The sequence below is a fragment of the Carica papaya genome, chromosome 8 (genome assembly GCF_054855325.1).
Source record: "Carica papaya isolate Zhongbai chromosome 8, ASM5485532v1, whole genome shotgun sequence".
NCBI lineage: Eukaryota > Viridiplantae > Streptophyta > Magnoliopsida > Brassicales > Caricaceae > Carica > Carica papaya.
This window is the reverse complement of record NC_142316.1, coordinates 21,321,539-21,338,424: the sequence shown is the minus strand read 5'-3', so window position 1 is coordinate 21,338,424 and position 16,886 is coordinate 21,321,539. Positions and strand designations below refer to the sequence as shown.

The following is a 16,886-nucleotide window of genomic DNA, read 5'->3' as shown; positions in this document are numbered from 1 at the left end:
AATACCCCCGCTTCTTAACTCACATTTGCGTATAAACCAGTGGACCATAGTTTCAGTCACACGTAATGTCGTACGACCCATCTAAAAAAAAGAAATAGGTGCAACACGAGAACTTCCCAGGAGGTAACCCATCCTTGTTCTACTTTTGCCAAAGCAGACTTAACTGCGGAGTTTTGATGGGATCCGGTGCATTTGTGCTAGTATGATCGCGCTGGTTTCATCTCGTGCTGAAAATACATACACTCCTTCTCCTTCCCTCCCCCCTCCCATCATTTGTTTCCTTGTGCGTTCACACTGCACCTCTCCTTCTCGTTCTAATATCGATTAAAATGCCCCTGCTTCTTGACTCACATTTGCGTATAAACCAGCGAACCATAGTTCCAGTTGCGCGTAACGTCGAACGACCCGTCTGAAAAAAAATTGGTGCAACACAAGGACTTCTTAAGAGGTCACCCATCCGAGTACTACTCTCGCCCAAGCACACTTAACTGCGGAGTTTTGATGGGATCCGGTGCATTAGTGCTGGTATGATAGCACCTATTTAATTTTGCTCTGCAAATACATACACTCCTTCTCCTTTCTTCCCCCTTCCGTCACTTGTTTCCTGGTGCGTTCACACTTCACCTCTCCTTCTCCTTCTAATATCAATTAAAATGCCCCTGCGTCTTAACTCACAGTTGCGTATAAACCAGCAGACCATAGTTCCAGTCGCGCGTAGCGTCTAACGACCCATCTGAAAAAAAAATGGGTACAACACGAGAACTTCCCAAGAAAATGGGTGAAATATAAGGACTTCGCAGGAGGTGACCCATCCTAGTACTACTCTCGCCCAAGCACCCTTAACTGCGGAGTTCTGATGAGATCCGGTGCATTAATGCTGGTATGATCGCACCTGTTTCATTTCGCGATGGAAATACATACACTCCTTCTCCTTTCTTCCCCCTCCCGTCATCTGTTTCCTGGTGCGTTCACACTTCACCTCTCATTCTCGTTCAAATATCAATTAAAATGCCCCTGCGTCTTGACTCACATTTGCGTATAAACCAGCGGACCATAGTTCTAGCCGCGCGTAAAGTCGAATGGCCCATCTGAAAAAAAAAATGGGTGCAACACGATAACTTCCCAGGAGGTAACCCATCCATGTACTACTTTCGCCAAAGCACACTTAACTGCGGTGTTCTGATGAGATCCGATGCATTTGTGCTGGTATGATCGCACCTGTTTCATTTCGTGCTGAAAATACATACACTCCTTCTCCTTCCCTCCCCCCTCCCATCATTTGTTTCCTTGTGCGTTCACACTGCACCTCTCATTCTCATTCTAATATCGATTAAAATGCCCCTGCTTCTTGACTCACATTTGCGAATAAACCTGTGGACCATAATTCAAGTCGCGTGTAACGTCGAAATAATCATCTGCAAAAAAATAGGTGCAACACGCGGACTTCCCGAGAAAAAGGGTGAAATATAAGGACTTTGCAGGAGGTCACCCATCCTAGTATTACTCTCGCCCAAGCACCTTTAACTGCGGAGTTCTGATAGAATCCGTTGCATTAGTGCTCGTATGATCCCTTATGTTTCATTCTGCGTTGTAAATACATACACTCTTTCTCCTTCCATCCGCCCTCCCGTTATTTGTTTCCTTGTGCGTGCACTCTGCATCTCTCCTTCTCGTTCTAATATCAAGTAAAATGCCCCAGCACCGTGACTCACCTTTGAGAATGAACCAGCGGTTCATAATTCTATTCGTGCGTAACGTCGAACGACCCATCCGAAAAAAAATGGGTGCAACACGAGGACTTTCCAAGAGGTCACCCATCCGAGTACTACTCTCGCCCAAACACTCTAAACTGTTGCGTTCTGATGGGATCCGGTTCATTAGTGCTGGTATGATCACACATGTTTTATTTCCTGCTGCAAATACATACACTCCTTCTCATTTCTTCCCCCTCCTGTCATTTGTTTCCTAGTGCGTTCACACTTCACCTCTCCTTCTCGTTCTAATATCAATTAAAATGCCCCTGCGTCTTGACTCATATTTGTGTATAAACCAGCGGACTATAGTTCAAGTCGCGCGTAACGTCGAACGACCCATCTGAAAAAAAAAATGGGTGCAACACGAATAACTTCCCAAGAGATAACCCATCCTTGTACTACTTTCGCCAAAGCACAATTAACTACAGAGTTCTGATGGGATCCGGTGCATTTGTGCGGGTGTGATCGCACCTGTTTTATTTCGTGCTGAAAATACATACACTCCTTCTACTTTCCTGTCCCCTCCCATCATTTGTTTCCTTGTGCGTTCACACTACACCTCTTCTTCTCGTTCTAATATCGATTAAAATGCCCCTGCTTCTTGACTTACATTTGCGTATAAACTAGCGGACCATAGTTCTAGTAGTGCGTAACGTCGAGCGACCCGTCTGAAAAAAATTTGGTGCGACACGAGAACTTCCCAGGAGATCACCCATCTGAGTATTACTCTCGCCAAAACACACTTAACTGTGGAGTTCTGATGGGATCCGGTGTATTAGTGCTGGTATGATCGCAACTGTTTAATATAAAGTAAAATGCCACGGTGCCATGACTCACATTTGCGAATAAACCTGCGGACAATAATTGAAGTCGTGCGTAATGTCGAAAGAATCATCTGCAAATAAATAGGTGCAACACGAGGACTTCCCAAGAAAATGGGTGAAATACACGGACTTCGCAGGAGATAACCCATCCTAGTACTACTCTCGCCCAAGCACCCTTACCTGCGGAGTTCTGATAGAATCCGTTGCATTAGTGCTTGTATGATCGCTCATGTTTCATTCTGCGCTGCAAATACATACACACTTTCTCCTTCCATTCCCCTCCCGTCATTTGTTTCCTTATGAATGAGCTTTATATGTAGAAAGAGTCTCAAAAGAAAAAAAAATCTATTGATTTAAATCATTAATCATTTTTATGACATGTGAGGTCATCACCAGAATATTACTCCGAATAGACACAAATAACACTTCAACTTTAGTTGTGATTGGTCATGTATATACTTCATATCTCAGTCTAAATCACACAAATTTTCAAGTTAAAATATCTTTTTAAACATTAAAAGTATCAAAAAAGATGATTTCAAAATTCAATTAAAAATCACACTATTGTAAGAAGAATCAAAATATTTAAAAAATTCACAAATGTTTTTAGAATATTTTAAAGTTAGTTTGCTAGTGTATGTGATTTTTAGGGATACATCTTTAACACCCCAACCCTTTCTTTTTATTTTATTTTATTTTATTTGGTAATTATTATATGAATATAATGATTAATTATGTAATAATATATTGAATTTAATTTAGTTTAATTTATTTTAATAGAAATAATAACGATAGTAAGGGGTAAAAATTATTTAGGGATTTAATTGAAAACAATTTTGGAAAAAAGGGGTGAAAATTTTGGTTCTGGGGGTATTTTTGAAAGAAAAATTGAAAATCGGAGGGTCAAAACATAATTTAAAAAAATTTTGCCATGTCAGCTGCCCGGTCAGCAGCCCCGGCCAACCAGGACGCGCCGTGTGGCAGAGACGCTGACGCGGGAGGCCACGCGGAAGGAAGCCACGTGGGCGATCTACGTGCGCGCGATCGAACGGATGAGATCCGTTCCTGCACACACGGACGACCCAGATCAAAAACGCGCACGGACAGCCCAGATTGCATCGCGCACGGACGACCCAGATTGAATCGTGCACGGACGGTCTAGATTGAATCACGATGAACGGTCCAGATTCATTTCTTATTTAATCGCGATCGGACGGTTCATATTAAATGCGACGAACGGCTCAGATCAAAAGCGGATGATTATAAATAATCTCATCGAGGGCCCTAAGGGTGTTTTCTCACAGGAACCGATACAAGTTTAGCTGAATTTGGCCGAAAATAGCCAACCCGAGGCGGATCGCTGCCGCGAGCGGCGACGGCGGCGCCAGAGCACGGCGGAGCCGCCGTGCCGGAATTCTGAAATTGGCCAAATTGGCCCTGGGTCTGATTTTTGGGTTATTTGGGACATGTGTAGGTACTGTAAGCACGTTTCAATTCCCGAGAAAAGATTCAGGGACTGCCCGTAAGCGCAGTGAAAATCTAGGATTCGGTATCAAATCTGGTAAAGACCCCTCACCCTATTTCCTATCATGGAATTGAAGTCTGAAGAAATGATAATACTATATTTGTACAAATTAAATAGATATGCATAATTAATTACGATTGCTAATGGAGCCCGAAACTCACATATTTCTTTGTTAATTCCTGTTTGATTTATTTTACAATTTAAATGCATTATGGTATCTGGTTTATTTATTCTATGATTTTGAATGCATATATCACTACTGTTTAATTTTGGAAATCTAAGATATGCTTGCTTTGTTGGATGCACGTTACTTGTGTATGCATTTATGTTTGAGTTGGTAATGGAGACTAAGGATAAATAGGAATGGGATGGGATTTGATAAATGGATAAGATGACAGCCTCACTAGATATCCTGGGAGATAGTGGACGGACCGGGTTCATAGGGAACTCTACCGTGAATGTTGTCTCATACTGGACGGGGAATGAAGATTTAGTCATTTGGTGCCCATACCGAACGGGGTATGGGGACGACCCGCTTCACCCTCATACTGGACGGGGTATTGAGGTTTATTATTTTGGCGTCCATACCGAACGGGGTATGGGAACGGCCTTGGAATTAAATTTTTTAAGGAAAATAGTTCACGTGTAGCAGGGACCCCTATGGATCCCCCATGGATACTAGTAGGCTGATAAGAAGGGAAAATTGTTATTTGATGATTTGAATGTAAAAGTATGATATGTGCTATATTACAGATTATATATGAATTCATGATATAGATAATATTATTGTTTCCATAGGTTGTTTTTATAAATCTCACTGCGGTAAGTGGACGGTAAATGGTTTGATTATTGATAAATGAATTTGTTTAAATCTACTACTCCATTGGTTGTTTTAATTTTCTACCAACCTTTGCTTCTGTGACGGCAAATAGTGTGATGTCCTTACTGGGTTAGTGTAGCTCATTCCTTACTTAACCATTTCAGATCAGGAAGACCTGGTTCCCGAGCCCGATCCACAAGAAGATGGCGAGTAGATACTAGATGTCTTATATAGTTTTCTTTATACTTCTTTCATTTCTAGTATTTCCTTTAGAGGACTTACTCTTTGATATTGTTTAGTACTTTTAAGTTATTATGTAAGGGATATTAACCTAAATCTTTTATTTCACTTCCGCACTTAGATTTTTATATGCATTTTCTTTTGGATTTCTGGAGTTGTAACAGTTGGTATTAGAGCCACGTTCCTCGGACTCGTCCCTTACACAAAAATACTTAGAGAAACACCAAACCAATGAATCATTACTCAACCCTTCCTTGTGAAATGCAGGTACGGAGAGATGAGAAGAGGAAGACCCCCACTAAATCGAGTAACCCAGGATGGTTTGCTTCGAGAAGACGTTGACAAGATATTTGAGATGCTGGAGAGACTCATTGCTGCTCAGTAGGGCCGAGAGGAGAGAAGGGAACTACCTGACCCTCCCCCGCTGCCACAGGTTGATCCACCACTGCAGCGAGAGGATCCTGAGCAACCCCGGTACGAGCCTGCTCCTCCACAGTACCACCCGGTGCTACCGCCGCAGTATAATCAAGTGCCCCAGCCACAGTATTGCCCGGCACTGCCACAGTATAATCCAGTGCCCCCACCATATCAGTAAGAACCACCAAAGGGCCCCCTAGTCTATCCTCAGCCTGGCCAGTCCCTCTTCCGCAGGGCGTGCACGCTGCATCTCTCCTTCTCGTTCTAATATCAAGTAAAATTACCCAGCACCGTGACTCACCTTTGTGAATGAACCAGCGGTTCATAATTCCATTCGCGCGTAAAGTCTAACGACCCCTCCGAAAAAAAAATTGGTGCAACACGAGGACTCCCAAAGACGTCACCCATCCGAGTACTACTCTCACCGAAGCACACTTAACTGCGGAGTTCTGATGGGATCCAGTGCAATAGTGCTGGTATGATCGCACCTTTTTAATTTCGCGCTGCAAATACATACACTCCTTCTCCTTTCTTCAACCTCCCGTCATTTGTTTCCTTGTGCGTGCGCACTACACCTCTCGTTCTCGTTCTGATATCAAGTAAAATGCCACAGCGCCGTGACTCACATTAGCGAATAAACCTGCGGACCATAATTCAAGTCGTGCGTAACGTCGAAAGAATCATCTGCAAATAAATGGGTGCAACGCGAGGACTTTCCAAGAAAATGGGTGAAATATAAGGACTTCGCAGGAGGTCACCCATCCTAGAACTGCTCTCGCCCAAGCACCGTTAACTGCGAAGTTCTGATAGAATCTGTTGCATTAGCGCTGGTATGATCGCTCATGTTTCATTCTGCACTGCAAATACATACACTCTTTCTCTTTCCATCCCCCCTCCCGTCATTTGTTTCCTTGTGCGTGCACTCTGCATCTCTCCTTCTCATTCTATAACAAGTAAAATGCCCCGGCACCGTGACTCACCTTTGCGAATGATCCAGCGGTTCATAATTCTATTCGCGCGTAACGTCAAAAGACCCATCCGAAAAAAAATGGGTGCAACACGAGGACTTCCCAGGAGGTCACCCATCCGAGTACTATTCTCGCCCAAGCTCACTTTACTGCGGAGTTCTGATTGAATCTGGTGCATTAGTGCTGGTATGATCGCACCTGTTTCATTTCGCACTGCAAATAAATACACTCCTTCTCCTTTCTTCCCCTCTCCCGTCATTTGTTTCCTAGTGCGTTCACACTTCACCTCTCCTTCTCGTTCTAATATCAATTAAAATGCCCCTATGTCTTGACTCACATTTGCGGATAAACCAGCGGACCATAGTTCAAGTCGCGCGTAACGTCGAACGACCCATCTGAAAAAAAAAATAGGTGCACCGCAAGAACATCCCAGGAGATAACCCATCCTTGTACTACTTTCGCCAAAGCACAATTAACTGCGGAGTTCTGATGGGATCCGGTGCATTTGTGCTGGTATGATCACACCTGTTTCATTTCATGCTGAAAATACATACACTCCTCTTTTCCTCTCCCCTCCCATCGTTTGTTTCCTTGTGCGTTCACACTGCACCTCTCCTTCTCGTTCTAATATCGATTAAAATGCTCTTGCTTCTTGACTCACATTTACGTATAAACTAACAGACTATAGTTCCATTCGCGCGTAACGTCGATCGACCCGTCTGAAATAAAATTGGTGCGACACGAGGAGTTCCTAGGAGGTCACCCATCCGAGTAATACTCTCGCCCAAGGACACTTAACTGCGGAGTTCTGATGGGATCCGGTGTATTAGTGTTGGTATGATAGCAACTGTTTAATTTCGCGCTGCAAATACATACACTCATTCTCCTTTCTTCCCCCTCCCATCATTTGTTTCCTTGTGCGTGCGCACTGCACCTCTCGTTCTCGTTCTAATATAAAGTAAAATGCCACGGTGTCGTGACTCACATTAGCGAATAAACCTGCGGACAATAATTCAAGTCGTGCGTAACATCGAAAGAATCAAATGCAAATAAATGGGTGCAACACGAGGAATTCCCAAGAAAATGGGTAAAATACAAGGACTTCGCATGAGGTAAGCCATCCTAGTACTAGTCTCGCCCAAACACCTTTACCTGCGGAGTTCTGATAGAATCCGTTGCATTAGTGCTGGTATGATCGCTCATGTTTCATTCTGCGCTGCAAATACATACACGTTTTCTCCTTCAATCCGCCCTCCCGTTATTTGTTTCCTTGTCCGTGCACTCTGCATCTCTCCTTCTCATTCTAATATCAAGTAAAATTACCCGGAACCGTGACTCACCTTTGCGAATGAACCAGCGGTTCATAATTCCATTCGCGCGTAACGTCGAACAACCCATCCCAAAAAAAAATTGGTGCAACACGAGGACTCCCTAGAAGGTCACCCATCCGAGTACTACTCTCGCCCAAGCACACTTAACTACGGAGTTTTGATGGGATCCAGTGCAATAGTGCTAGTATGATCGCACCTTTTTAATTTCGTGATGCAAATACATACACTCCTTCTCCTTTCTTCCCCCTCCCGTCATTTGTTTCCTTGTGCGTGCGTACTGCACCTCTCATTCTCGTTCAAATATCAAATAAAATACCACAGCGCCGTGACTCACATTTGCGAATAAACCTGCGGACCATAATTCAAGTCGCTCGTAACGTCGAAAGAATCATCTGCAAATAAATGGGTGCAACACAAGGACTTCCCAAGAAAATGGGTGAAATATAAGGACTTCGCAGGAGGTCACCAATCCTAGTACTACTCTCGCTCAAGTGCCCTTAACTGCGGAGTTCTGATAGAATCTGTTGCATTAGTGTTGGTATGATTGCTCATGTTTCATTCTGCGCTGCAAATACATACTCTTTCTCCTTCCATCCCCCCTCTCGTCATTTGTTTCCTTGTGCGTGCACTCTGCATCTCTCCTTCTTGTTCTAATATCAACTAAAATGCCCTAGCTCCGTGATTCACCTTTGCGAATGAACCAGTAGTTCATAATTCCATTCGCGCGTAACGTCAAATGACCCATCCAAAAAAAATGGGTGCAACACGAGGACTTCCTAGGAGGTCACCCATCCGTGAACTACTCTCGCCCAAGCACACTTAACTACGAAGTTCTGATGGGATCCAGTGCATTAGTGCTGGTATGATCGCACTTGATTAATTTCGCGCTGCAAATACATTCACTCCTTCTCCTTTCATCCCCTACCCTCATTTGTTTCCTTGTGCGTGCGCACTTCACCTCCCATTCTCGTTTAAATATCAAGTAAAATGCCACGATGCCCTGACACACATTTGCAAATAAACCTGCGGACCATAATTCAAGTCGCGCATAACATCGAAAGAATCATCTGCAAAAAAATGGGTGCAACACGAGGACTTCCCAAGAAAATGGGTGAAATATAAGGACTTCGCAGGAGGTCAACCATCCTAGTACTACTCTCGCCCAAGCACCCTTATCTTGCGGAGTTCTGATAGAATCCGTTGCATTAGTTCTGGTATGATCCCTTATGTTTCATTCTGCGCTCCAAATACATACACTCTTTCTCCTTCCATCCCCCTCCCGTCATTTGTTTCCTTGTGCGTGCACTCTGTATCTCTCATTCTCGTTCTAATATCAAGTAAAATGCCCCAGCACCGTGACTCACCTTTGTGAATGAACCAGCGGTTCATAATTCCATTCACGCGTAACGTCGAACGATCCATCTGAAAAAAAATGGGTGCAACATGAGGACTTCCCAGGAGGTCACCCATCCGAGTACTTCTCTCGCACAAGAACACTTAACAGCGGAGTTCTGATGGGATCCGGTGCTTTAGTGCTGGTATGATCACACCTGTTTAATTTCGCGGTGCAAATACATACACTCCTTCTCCTTTCTTCCCCCTCCCGTCATTTGTTTCCTTGTTTGTGCGCACTGCACCTCCTGTTCTTGTTCAAATATCAAGTTTAATGCCACGGCGACGTGACTCATATTTACGAATAAACCTACAGACCATAATTCAAGTCGCGCGTAACGTCGAAAGAATTTTCTGCAAAAAAATGGGTGCAATACGAGGACTTCCCAAGAAAATGGGTGAAATATAAGGACTTCGCAGGAGGTCACCTATCCTAGTACTACTCTCGCCCAAACACCCTTTACTTACGGAGTTCTGATAGAATCCATTGCATTAGTACTGGTATGATCGTTCATGTTTCATTCTGCGCTCCAAATACATACACTCTTTCTCCTTCCATCCCCCCTCCCGTCATTTGTTTCCTTGTGCGTGCACTCTGCATCTCTCCTTCTCGTTCTAATATCAAGTAAAATGCCCCCGCACCGTGACTCACCTTTGCGAATGAGCCAGCGGTTCATAATTCCATTCGCGTGTAACGTCGAACGACCCATCCGAAAAAAAATTAGTGCAACACGAGGACTTCCCAGGAGTTCACCCATCCGAGTACTACTCTCGCCCAAGCACACTTAACTGCAGAGTTCTGATGGGATCCGGTGCATTAGTGCTGGTATGATCGCACCTATTTCATTTCGCGCTGCAAATACATACACTCCTTCTCCTTTCTTCCCCTTCCCGTCAATTGTTTCCTGGTGCGTTCACACTTCACCTCTCCTTCTCGTTCTAATATCAATTAAAATGCCTTAGTGTCTTGACTCACATTTTTGTATAAACCAGGGGACCATAATTCCAGTCGCGCGTAACGTCGAATGACCCATCTGAAAAAAAAAATTGGTGCAACACGAGAACTTCCCAGTAGGTAACCCACCCTTGTACTACTTTCGCCAAAGCACACTTAACTGCAGAGTTCTGATAGGATCCGGTGCATTTGTGCTGGTATGATCGCACATGTTTCATTTCGTGATGAAAATACATACATTCCTTTTCCTTCCCTCCCCCTTCCCATCATTTGTTTCCTTGTGCGTTCACAATGCACCCATCCTTCTCGTTCTAATATCGATTAAAATGCCCCTGCTTCTTGACTCACATTTGCCGATAAACAAGCGGACCATAGTTCTAGGCTCGCGTAATGTCGAACGACTTGTCTGAAAGAAAATTGGTACGACACGACGACTTCCCAGGAGGTCATCCATCCGAGTACTACTCTCGCCCAAGCACACTTAACTGTGGAGTTCTAATGGGATCCGGTGCATTAGTGCTGGTATGATCGCACCTGTTTAATTTCGCGATGCAAATACATACACTCCTTCTTCTTTCTTCCCCCTCCCGTCATTTGTTTCCTTGTGCGTGCGCATTGCACCTCCCGTTCTCGTTCAAATATTAAGTAAAATGGAACGGCGCCGTGACTCAAATTTGCCAATAAACATTCGGACCATAATTCAAGTTGCGTGTAACGTCGAAAGAATCATCTGCAAAAAAATGGGTGCAACACGAGTACTTCCCAATAAAATGGGTGAAATATAAGGACTTCGCAGGAGGTCACCCATCCTAGTACAACTCTCGCCCAAGCACCCTTAACTGTGGAGTTCTGATAGAATCAGTTGCATTAGTGCGGGTATGATCGCTCATGTTTCATTCTACGCTCCAAATACATACACTCTTTCTCCTTCCATCCCCCATCCCGTCATTTGTTTCCTTGTGCGTGCACCCTGCATCTCTCCTTCTCGTTCTAATATCAAGTAAAATGCCCCGGAACCGTGACTCACCTACGCTAATGAACCAGCGGTTCATAATTCCATTCGCGCGTAACGTCGAAAGACCCATCCGAAAAAAAATAGGTGCAACACGAGGACTTCCCAGGAGATCACCCATCCGAGTACTACTCACGCCTAAGCACACTTAACTGCAGAGTTCTGATGGGATCCGGTGCATTAGTGCTGGTATGATCTCACCTGTTTAATTTCGCGCTGCAAATACATACACTCCTTCTCCTTTCTTTCCCCTCTCGTCATTTGTTTCATGGTGCGTTCAGATTTCACCTCTCATTCTCGTTCTAATATCAATTAAAATGCCCCTGTGTCTTGACTCACATTTGCATATAAACCAGCGGACCATACTTCCAGTCGCGCGTAACGTCGAATGACCCATCTGAAAAAAAAAATGGGCGCAACACGAGAACTTCCCAGGAGGTAACCCATCCTTGTACTACTTTCGCCAAAGCACACTTAATTGCGGAGTTTTGATGGGATCCGGTGCATTTGTGCAGGTATGATCTCGCCTATTTCATTTCGTGCTGAAAATACATACACTCCTTCTCCTTCCCTTCCCCCTCCCATCATTTGTTTCCTTGCGCGTTCACACTGCACCTCTACTTCTCGTTCTAATATCGATTAAAATGCCCCTCCGTCCTGACTCACATTTGCGTATAAACCAGTGGACCATAGTTCCAATCGCGTGTAACATCGAATGACCCATCTGAAAAAAAAATGGATGCAACACGAGAACTTCCCAGTAGGTAACCCATCTTTGTACTACTTTCGCCAAAGCACACTTAACTGCGGAGTTCTTATGGGATCCGGTGCATTAGTGCTGGTATGATCGCACCTATTTCATTTCGCGCTGCAAATACATACACTCCTTCTCCTTTCTTCCCCTTCCCGTCAATTGTTTCCTGGTGCGTTCACACTTCACCTCTCCTTCTCGTTCTAATATCAATTAAAATGCCTTAGTGTCTTGACTCACATTTTTGTATAAACCAGGGGACCATAATTCCAGTCGCGCGTAACGTCGAATGACCCATCTGAAAAAAAAAATTGGTGCAACACGAGAACTTCCCAGTAGGTAACCCACCCTTGTACTACTTTCGCCCAAGCAAACTTAACTGCGGAGTTTTGATGGGATCCGGTGCATTTATGCAGGTATGATCGCACCTGTTTCATTTCGTGCTGAAAATAAATACACTCCTTCTCTATCACTCCCCCCTCCCATATTTGTTTTCTCGTGCGTTCACACTACACCTCTCCTTCTCGTTCTAATATCAATTAAAATGCCCCTGCTTCTTGACTCACATTTGCATATAAACTAGCGGACAATAGTTCCAGTCGCGCGTAACGTCGAACGATCCGTCTAAAAAAAAATTGGAGCGAAACGAGGACTTCCCAGGAGGTCACCCATCAGAGTACTACTCTTGCCCAAACACAGTTAACTACGGATTTTTGATGGGATCTGGTGCATTAGTGCTGGTATGATCGCACCTGTTTAATTTCGCGCTGCAAATACATACACTCATTCTTCTTTTTTCCCCCTCCCGTCACTTGTTTCCTTGTGTGTGCGCACTGCATCTCCCGTTCTCGTTCTAATATCAAGTAAAATGCCACGGCGCCGTGACTCACATTTGCGAATAAACCTGCAGACATTAATTCAAGTCACGTATAACGTCGAAAGAATCATCTGCAAAAAAATGGGTGCAACACGAGGACTTCCCGATAAAATGGGTGAAATATAAGGACTTCGCAGGAGGTCACTCATAATAGTACTACTCTCGCCCAAGCACCCTTAACTGCGGAGTTCTGATAGAATCCGTTGCATTAGTGCTGGTATGATCGCCCATGTTTCATTCTGCGCTGCAAATACATGCACTCTTTCTCCTTCCATCCCCCCTCCCGTCATTTGTTTCCTTGTGCGTGCACTCTGTATCTCTCATTCTCGTTCTAATATCAAGTAAAATGCCCCGGCACCGTGACTCACCTTTGCGAATGAACAAGCGGTTCATAATTCCATTCGTGTGTAACGTTGAAGGACCCATCTGAAAAAAAATGGGTGCAACACGAGGACTTCCCAGAAGGTCACCCATCCGAGTACTACTCTCGTCCAAGCATACCTAACTGCGGAGTTCTGATGGGATCCGGTACATAAGTGCTAGTATGATCGCACCTATTTAATTTCACGCTGCAAATACATACAATCCTTCTCATTTCTTCCCCCTCCCGTCATTTGTTTCCTTGTGCGTGCGCACTGCACCTCCCGTTCTCATTCTAATATCAAGTAAAATGCCACGGTGCCGTGACTCACATTTGCGAATAAACTTGCAGACCATAGTTCAAGTCGCGCTTAACGTCGAAAGAATCATCTGCAAAAAAATGGGTGCAACACGAGGACTTCCCAATAAAATGGGTGAAATATAAGGACTTCGCAGGAGGTCACCCATAATAGTACTACTCTCGCCCAAGCACCCTTAACTGTGGAGTTCTGATAGAATCCGTTGCATTAGTGATGGTATGATCGCTCATGTTTCATTCTGCGCTGTAAATACATACACTCTTTCTCCTTCCATCCCCCCTCCCGTCATTTGTTTCCTTGTACGTGCTTTATTCATCTCTCCTTCTCGTTCTAATATCAAGTAAAATGCCCTGGCACCGTGACTCACCTTTGCGAATTAACCAGCGGTTCATAATTCCATTCGCGCGTAACTTCGAACGACCTATCCGAAAAAAATTTGTGCAACACGGGACTTCCAGGGAGGTCACCCATCCGAGTACTACTCTCGCCCAAGCACACTTAACTGCGTAGTTCTGATGGGATCTGGTGCATTAGTGTTGGTATGATCGCACCTGTTTAATTTCGCGCTGCAAATACATACACTCCTTCTCCTTTCTTCCCCCTCCCGTCATTTGTTACCTTGTGCGTGCGCACTGCACCTCCCGTTCTCGTTCAAATATCAAGTAAAATGCCACAGCGCCGTGACTCACATTTGCAAATAATCCTGCAGACAATAATTCAAGTCGCACGTAACGTCGAAAGAATCATCTGCAAAAAAATGGGTGCAACACGAGGATTTCCCAAGAAAATGGGTGAAATATAAGGACCTCGCAGGAGGTCAACCATCCTAGTACTACTCTCGCCCAAGCACCCTTAACTTGCGGAGTTCTAATAGAATCCATTGCATTAGTGGTGGTATGATCTCTCATATTTCATTCTGCGCTACAAATACATACACTCTTTCTCCTTGTGCGTGCACCCTGCATCTCTCCTTCTTGTTCTAATATTGATTAAAATGCCCCTGCTTCTTGACTCACATTTGCGTATAAACTAGCGGACCATAATTCCAATCGAGCGTATCGTCGAATGACCCGTCTGAAAAAAAATTGGTGTGACACGAAGAATTCCCAGGAGGTCCCCCATCTGAGTACTTCTCTCGCCCAAGCACACTTACCTGCGGAGTTCTGATGGGATCCGGTGCGTTGGTGCTGGCATGATCGCAACTATTTAATTTCGCACTTTAAATACATACACTCCTTCTCCTTTCTTCTCCCTCCCGTCATTTTTTTCCTTGTGCGCGTGCATTGCACCCCCCGTTCTCCTTCAAATATCAAGTAAAATGCCACGGCGCCGTGACTCACATTTGCGAATAAACCTGCGGACCATAATTTAAGTCGCGCGTAACGTCCAAAGAATCATCTGTAAAAAAATGAGTGCAACACGAGGACTTCCCAAAAAAATGGGTGAAATATAAGGACTTCGCAGGAGGTCACCTATCCTAGTACTACTCTTGCCCAATCACCCTTAACTTGCGGAGTTCTGATAGAATCCGTTGCATTAGTGCTGGTATGATCACTCATGTTTCATTCTGCGCTGTAAATACATAAACTCTTTCTCATTCCATCCCCCCTCCCGTCATTTATTTCCTTGTGCGTGCACTCTGCATCTCTCCTTCTCGTTCTAATATCAAGTGAAATGCCCCGGCACCGTGATTAACCTCTGCGAATGAACCAGAGGTTCATTATTCAATTTGCATGTAACGTCGAACGACCCATCCGAAAAAAAATCGGTGCAACACGAGGACTTCCCAGGAGGTCACCCATCCGAGTGCTACTCTCGCCCAAGCACACTTAAATGCAGAGTTATGATGGGATCCGGTGAATTAGTGCTGCTGTGATCACACCTGTTTCATTTCGCACTACAAATACATACACTCCTTCTTCTTTCTTCCCCCTCCCGTCATCTGTTTCCTGGTGCGTTCACACTTCACCTCTCCTTCTCATTCTAATATCGATTAAAATGCCCCTGCGTCTTGTCTCACATTTGCGTATAAACCAGCAGACCATAGTTCCAGTCGCGTGTAACGTCGAATGACCCATCTGAAAAAAAAAATGGGTGCAACACGAGAACTTCCCAGGAGGTAACCCATCCTTCTACTACTTTCACTAAAGCACACTTAACTGCGGAGTTCTGATGGGATCCGGTGCATTTGTGCTGAAGATCGCACCTGTTTCATTTGGTGCTGAAAATACATACACTCCTTCTCCTTCCCTCCCCCCTCCCATCATTTGTTTCCTTGTGCGTTCACACTGCACCTCTCCTTCTCGTTCTAATATCGATTAAAATGCCCCTGCTTTTTGACTCACATTTGCGTATTAACCAGCGGACCATAGTTCCCGTCGCACGTAACGTCGAACGACCTTTCTGAAAAAAAATTAGTGCGACACAAGGACTTCCCAGGAGGTCACCCATACGAGTACTACTCTCGTCCAAGCACACTTAACTACGGAGTTCTGATGGGATCCAGTGCATTAGCGCTGGTATGATCGCACCTGTTTAATTTCGCACTGCAAATACATACACTCCTTCTCCTTTCTTCCCCCTCCCGTCATTTGTTTCCTTGTGCGTGCGTACTGCACCTCCCGTTCTCATTCAAATATCAAGTAAAATGCCACGGCGCCGTGACTCACATTTGCGAATAAACCTGCGGGCCATAATTCAAGTCCCACGTAACGTTGAAAGAATAATCTTCAAAAAAATGGGTGCAACTCGAGGACTTCCCAAGAAAATAGGTGAAATATAAGGACTTCGCAGGAGGTCACCCATCTTAATACTACTCTCGCCCAAGCACCTTTAACTTGCAGAGTTCTGATAGAATCCGTTGCATTACTTCTGGTATGATCGGTCATGTTTCAATATGCGCTGCAAATACATACACTCTTTCTCCTTCCATCCCCCCTCCCGTCATTTATTTCCTTGTGCGTGCACTCTGCATCTCTCCTTCTTGTTCTAATATCAAGTAAAATGCCCTGCTACCGTGACTCACCTTTACGAATGAACCAGCGGATCATAATTCCATTCGCGCGTAACGTCGAACGACCCATCCAAAAAAAAAAGGGTGCAACACGAGGACTTCCCACGAAGAAACCCATCCGAGTACTACTCTCGCCCAAGCACACTTAACTGCAGAGTTCTGATGGGAGCTGGTGCATTAGTGCTGGTATGATCGCACCTGTTTCACTTCGCGCTGCAAATACATACACTCCTTCTTCTTTCTTCCCCCCTCCCGTCATTTATTTCCTGGTGCGTTCATACTTCATCTCTCCTTCTCATTCTAATATCAATTAAAATGCCCCTGTGT

At 44.5% G+C, this 16,886-nt stretch overlaps 26 pseudogenes; all 26 read right to left on the bottom strand.

Annotated features, from left to right (window-relative positions):
- Positions 1–420: 420 nt before the first annotated feature.
- On the bottom strand, positions 421–539 carry LOC148251705 (5S ribosomal RNA; annotated as a pseudogene).
- Positions 540–775: 236 nt separating this feature from the next.
- Positions 776–894, bottom strand: LOC148251704 (5S ribosomal RNA; annotated as a pseudogene).
- A 207-nt stretch (positions 895–1,101) lies between these two features.
- LOC148251703 (5S ribosomal RNA) lies at positions 1,102–1,220 on the bottom strand (annotated as a pseudogene).
- An 887-nt stretch (positions 1,221–2,107) lies between these two features.
- LOC148251702 (5S ribosomal RNA) lies at positions 2,108–2,227 on the bottom strand (annotated as a pseudogene).
- A 206-nt stretch (positions 2,228–2,433) lies between these two features.
- On the bottom strand, positions 2,434–2,552 carry LOC148251701 (5S ribosomal RNA; annotated as a pseudogene).
- Positions 2,553–5,951: 3,399 nt separating this feature from the next.
- LOC148251700 (5S ribosomal RNA) lies at positions 5,952–6,070 on the bottom strand (annotated as a pseudogene).
- A 559-nt stretch (positions 6,071–6,629) lies between these two features.
- On the bottom strand, positions 6,630–6,748 carry LOC148251699 (5S ribosomal RNA; annotated as a pseudogene).
- Positions 6,749–6,956: 208 nt separating this feature from the next.
- Positions 6,957–7,075, bottom strand: LOC148251698 (5S ribosomal RNA; annotated as a pseudogene).
- A 203-nt stretch (positions 7,076–7,278) lies between these two features.
- Positions 7,279–7,397, bottom strand: LOC148251697 (5S ribosomal RNA; annotated as a pseudogene).
- A 561-nt stretch (positions 7,398–7,958) lies between these two features.
- On the bottom strand, positions 7,959–8,077 carry LOC148251696 (5S ribosomal RNA; annotated as a pseudogene).
- A 557-nt stretch (positions 8,078–8,634) lies between these two features.
- Positions 8,635–8,753, bottom strand: LOC148251695 (5S ribosomal RNA; annotated as a pseudogene).
- A 559-nt stretch (positions 8,754–9,312) lies between these two features.
- Positions 9,313–9,431, bottom strand: LOC148251694 (5S ribosomal RNA; annotated as a pseudogene).
- Positions 9,432–9,992: 561 nt separating this feature from the next.
- On the bottom strand, positions 9,993–10,111 carry LOC148251693 (5S ribosomal RNA; annotated as a pseudogene).
- Positions 10,112–10,318: 207 nt separating this feature from the next.
- On the bottom strand, positions 10,319–10,437 carry LOC148251692 (5S ribosomal RNA; annotated as a pseudogene).
- Positions 10,438–10,643: 206 nt separating this feature from the next.
- Positions 10,644–10,762, bottom strand: LOC148251691 (5S ribosomal RNA; annotated as a pseudogene).
- Positions 10,763–11,322: 560 nt separating this feature from the next.
- LOC148251690 (5S ribosomal RNA) lies at positions 11,323–11,441 on the bottom strand (annotated as a pseudogene).
- Positions 11,442–11,648: 207 nt separating this feature from the next.
- On the bottom strand, positions 11,649–11,767 carry LOC148251689 (5S ribosomal RNA; annotated as a pseudogene).
- A 207-nt stretch (positions 11,768–11,974) lies between these two features.
- LOC148251688 (5S ribosomal RNA) lies at positions 11,975–12,093 on the bottom strand (annotated as a pseudogene).
- Positions 12,094–12,300: 207 nt separating this feature from the next.
- Positions 12,301–12,419, bottom strand: LOC148251687 (5S ribosomal RNA; annotated as a pseudogene).
- Positions 12,420–12,624: 205 nt separating this feature from the next.
- LOC148251686 (5S ribosomal RNA) lies at positions 12,625–12,743 on the bottom strand (annotated as a pseudogene).
- A 560-nt stretch (positions 12,744–13,303) lies between these two features.
- On the bottom strand, positions 13,304–13,422 carry LOC148251685 (5S ribosomal RNA; annotated as a pseudogene).
- A 559-nt stretch (positions 13,423–13,981) lies between these two features.
- On the bottom strand, positions 13,982–14,099 carry LOC148251684 (5S ribosomal RNA; annotated as a pseudogene).
- A 532-nt stretch (positions 14,100–14,631) lies between these two features.
- Positions 14,632–14,750, bottom strand: LOC148251683 (5S ribosomal RNA; annotated as a pseudogene).
- An 887-nt stretch (positions 14,751–15,637) lies between these two features.
- LOC148251682 (5S ribosomal RNA) lies at positions 15,638–15,754 on the bottom strand (annotated as a pseudogene).
- A 206-nt stretch (positions 15,755–15,960) lies between these two features.
- On the bottom strand, positions 15,961–16,079 carry LOC148251681 (5S ribosomal RNA; annotated as a pseudogene).
- A 561-nt stretch (positions 16,080–16,640) lies between these two features.
- Positions 16,641–16,759, bottom strand: LOC148251680 (5S ribosomal RNA; annotated as a pseudogene).
- Positions 16,760–16,886: the final 127 nt, after the last annotated feature.